The following is a 5,119-nucleotide window of genomic DNA, read 5'->3' on the forward strand; positions in this document are numbered from 1 at the left end:
TTTTAAAATCAGAACAGATACATACATTTATTGTAAGCGCTTATACATATGGTGCTGACTAGAAGACAAGCTACAATTTAAAATGTTGGATTAATAAGAAAAAAAAAGAAATGAATATATGTAGATTTAGCTTTGTTGTTAAAATTGCCTTTCTAAACATAAAGTTCAAGTTGGAGCAGATGGTAAAAGGTGTAGAAAACCAAACAAAGGTTGCAGAAATGGTAAGAAAAACTTAGAGTGCTACAGGTCATGGTTCCTAAAAAACACCTAAATAGAAAATCAAGCCTGCATATCTCTGTCCCCAATTGCAGCAGAATCTCCTAGAAAAGAGTGCCCATCTGGTAACCTGAAATCCAGAGTTCTAGGTCTTGCCATGACAGTATCATGAGATCTGTCCTCAATTTTGTCATCTGTAAAACGGAAATAGGACTATTCAATCTGCTTATCTCACAACTTATTGTGAGAAACTAATACAATCATACAGAAATATTTTGAAGATGTAAAGCTCCACGTGAACGCAAATTATTTCCTCCACTGACTGGCATTCAAATGTCAGTATGTTACACACCACCATGTCCTTAAATGTGAGTTCATAGATGGATTCATGTTTCAGTAATTATAAACTCTGCACACTTTGCCAAATGACTGTGGTATGTAGCCACGAGGCATTCTGACCCTCTTCTTTGGCATATCCGTGTTTAACTTCCTGCATCCCCTGTCTTCCCTGCCCTTGCTTTGTGTCCATCATCAGCACAATAACTTAGTTTGACCATTAGATGGCACTAGTTACAAGGCCAGTCTGAAGAAGCAAACGCTTTTTCAGGTTTGTTTTGTAAACTTTGTTTTTAAAAATCATTATTATAAAAGCCATATGCTCAATGTAAAAATATATTAAACAGTGAATGAAATAAAAAGTAAATCCCCTGTTTCTAGTAAGCCTCAATGCAGTTTCCTGGCCCTAGTTTGAATGCAACAAAGGGTGGCCTTGATTAACCCCAGTTAGGCAGGAAGCTGTGATGGGCTAGTTAAAACCCTGGTAATGTTCAAGACCACCTCAGAAGAACAACCATAACCAACATAAAACCATCCTGCCCATGTCTACTCCCACCCCACCTCCAGACACACACGTATCCACACTCAATTCTACTCTCACAATTTTAAGACCCAGTTGTTTATTATCAGTTCCCATTGAGTTGATTTCAACTCATGGCTACCCCAAGTAACAGAGCAGAGCTGCCCCATAGTGTTTTCTAGGCTGTAATCTTACAGAAGCAGATCACCAGGTCTTTCTCTTCCAGAGTTGCTGGTGGGTTTGAACCACTAAACGAAGGTTAGCAGCCAAGCGCTTAACCACTGGGTCACCAGGGCTCCTTGCACCACCCATTATTTCTGTCCCCAGTAGCTCCTTACAAAGTCTTTGTCTTTCTATGAGGGAATAGCATTAACAGACTAAGCTGGTATGACTTTAGCAGTGTTAGTATGTCAGTAACCGAAGCAACAATTCCAAGAAACATATTAAAAATCTTGAAGTCATATATACAAATACGTTAACATAATCTTTTTTTCCTCCACGTTTTTTTCTGGGATAAAACTATACTGTCAAAGAAAAAATTACACTGGACAATGTTAAAACATGACAAAGGTGACTTTTTTTCAAAATTAAGTTGAATAAAAGTAACGAGAGGGGCACTACAGTGGGGAGAAAAAGACACCAGAATTGTGTCTGAACTCCACTCAGCTGAGACACGGGACTGCTGTGAGCTTTTAAAAAGAAAGTTCAGGAGGGACTGGGTGAGTGATGTGCTAAGATCACAATTAGGGCCAGTTTGCTAGGAATGTTTTCTTTTTTTTTTTATGATAAGGGCACCTGGATTCTGGAAGACTGGGGGGTAGAGGGTAGGAGAAACCAAATCCGTTGCCATTGAGTCAGTTCCAACTCATAGAGACCCTATAGGACAGAGTAGAACTGCCCCATAGGGTTTCCAAGGAGTGGCTGGTGGATTCAAACTGCCAGACTTCTGGTTAGCAGGGAAAGAGAGAGACAGCTAAAGAAGGGGAAACTAAAATTATTCAAACAGAGTAAATTATTAAGTCTTGGCCAGTTCTTTGCCGGAAGCCTTGCCTGCCCCTCTACCCCCACAGTGTAAAAGATTGGGAGGATTTCTTTAATAAAAGGCTCAGGTAAAATCCAGCTTTATCATTACATATGCCTCCTTTACCCACTGATTTGGCAACACCAACCATTCAGAATGCCACTGAGAACCAAGGGCAAATGGTGACCATATGGCTCCAGTTAATCAAACAGCTGTCATAAAGTTCATGCAACAAGAGAGACTAAGTTTCATTCAACTCAACTGTGCCAAATTAAAAAAAAAAAAAAGCACCTGGGACTCAGTTTCCTCATCTGACACTGGAAGGATCCTTGAGCAACCCTCAGGCTGGCACTATAGGTCTGGAAGCACCAGCATTTCCTGCCCGATACGCAGAGATGGGTTGCCAAGGGTGGGAGAAACTAAGGACCCCTTTCTGGAGCAGAAGGGAAGATAGAAAAAGGAGAAAGAGCTTGCGTCTCATGCCTGTGAGGGTCTTGGAAGCTGTGGAAAAGTGAGTGGGAAAAAAGAGGAGGTGCTGGCCCCAGGTAAGCCACCTTTGTTTCTGGCCCCTGAATAGTATCCAACGTTGTTTTATCATGGGCCATCCCACCCCTCAAAATAGCTCCCTCCAGGCCAGCAAATGTCTGAAGATCCACATCAGGACACAAAGCCCTTAATTCAGAATTTAAGATCAAAAGACAAAAGGAAAAAACAAAACAAAACACTAACCTCTGAGTTAACAGATTGGTGTGATCTAGACCAGGTAAAAGTGTAAATACTGGCCTAGAGGGGTTAGAACGCAAGAAGACACCTGAGGGAGGAACCCACAGCCTGGAAAGACTAGAAGACAGAGGCAGGGGATCTCAAGGTGGGGCAGGAGAGACAGCAACCTCACTTTAGATTACTTTGTTCATTCAGTCATTCAACAAATTTATCCTATGTGTATCCTTCACAATGGCAACAGGTTATATGTATCCTTCCTAGCCACCCCACGTGCTACAGAGTAGAACTGCTCCACAGAATTTTTTGGGCTCTAATCTTTTTTTTTTTTAAATAATTTTTATGAATCTTTAAGTGAACGTTTACAAATCAAGTCAGTCCGCCACATATAAGCTTATATACACCTTACTCCATACTCCCACTTACTTTCCCCCTAATGTGTCAGCCCGCTCCGTCCTTCCAGTCTCCCCTTTCGTGACAATTTTGCTGGTTTCTAACCGACTGTACCCTCCTATCTCCCCTCCAGACAGGAGATGCCAACACAGTCTCAAGTGTCCACCTGATACAAGTAGCTCACTCTTCGTCAGCATCTCTCTCCAACCCATTGTCCTGGGCTCTAATCTTTATGAAAATACATCACAAACCCTTTCTTTCATGGCGCCACTAGACGGATTCAAACCGCCAACCTTTAAGTTAGCAGCTGATTGCAAACCTCTTGCACCACCCAGGTCACCATCAGTCAGAATCAACTGGATGGCAATGGGCTTGTTGTGGGTTTTTGTTTTGTTTTTAAAATATCCTTCACTATTATATGTCCAAGAGAGTGCAAGGAAAATAAGGTGAAGTCCTGCCCTCATGGCCTAACCTTCTATGCACAGGCCCTGCACAACAGGTCCTATTGTGTTTTTTGAGAACCAGGCCCAAGCCTAGGCATTTTTCTAATTTAATCCTTGTATTTATCTAATTTAATCCTTATATCAACCTCAAAAAAAATTTTTTTTTTTATCGACCTCATGAGGTAGGTGGTATGATCCCCATTTTGCACATAAAGAAACTGAGATTAGAGATGATGCTATCTGCCCAGGGTCCTAGGCCTTCCCGACAGGACAGTAAACTAGAATCTAATGTATTTATCAATTAGGTACATCTGAACATTGCCACCTTCTATGTATTTTATTATATGCAAGGATGGCAGATCCTCTACATTCTGGAATGAGGTCATTATGAGTCCTGAAGGCATCCTAGAAATCCTGGACTATATAATTAACCCTCCATATAGCTTTCTCTGCTAAAAACAAACAAACAAAAAACTGCAACTGCCAGGCTCTAAGATAATGTGTGAAATGACAGTTGCCTGCTTCCAAAATCACCACCCCCATTTTTTCTTGGCATTGGGGTGATTTCTTAATGACAAAAGGACCATCACCAGGTGGGTGATCCCAGAGACTAGGCCAGGTGTCAAAACGGCCATCCATAGCTTCCATCTCCTGGGCTATTGGCCAAGCAACATTATAGGTTCCAAGCCTCCTATTGGCTGCACTGAAGAGGAGAAACCAAGAGCAGAGGAGGAAAAGCCAGTAATCGAGGGCAGTGAATTTAAGGTAAAAAGACAAGAAAAAGCTTTGGCTGTTGGAAGTGGGCATCATTGAGCCACTTGCTGATGCCTCAGGTTTGCCAGTTTTGCAATAGCCGCCTTATTCTCCACCCCCAAGGGCTCCTGGCAGTCATCTCTCAGTGGTGAAGCCGTGAGACGTGAGCTGTCGTGGGACAGACTGGGAGGCCCTCTTGGGGTGTCACCTGCAAGATTCTGCAGCAACGGGCAGTGAGAAGTGAAAATTCCAGGGAAGTGGAAAGGAGTCAAAGAGGAGCGGACAAAAGACAGGGCAAGCAAAATGTATATTCTTGTAGGATTCTATGGCTAGGAAAACAACAACAATTCGGGGTTAAATAGCCTAACCTCCCGTTCAATATTGGCTTGAACATCCAGGAATAGGAAGCTCACTCTTACTGTCCAGCCCCACCATGGCTGGGCAGCTCTGACAAAGCAAATTCTTCTTTGTGTTGAGCTGAAATCTACCTGTGGGGGGTCTCACCCAACAGTTCCTCCCCCAAAAGGACTTACAGAACAAGCTTAATGCTTCTTCCACAGGACAGCCCATAACATTTTGGTTAAAGTCCGCACAAATTCACTCCCATTTCTGGAAAATAAAAACAGAAATGAGCCTACGTGCCTGACTTACATAAGCTGAATGCTCTAATACTGGTCAATTTCAGAATAAAGGGGGGAAAAACAAAAACAGAAAAAA

This window comes from Loxodonta africana, chromosome 1, assembly GCF_030014295.1.
Source record: "Loxodonta africana isolate mLoxAfr1 chromosome 1, mLoxAfr1.hap2, whole genome shotgun sequence".
Classification (NCBI taxonomy): Eukaryota; Metazoa; Chordata; class Mammalia; order Proboscidea; family Elephantidae; genus Loxodonta; species Loxodonta africana.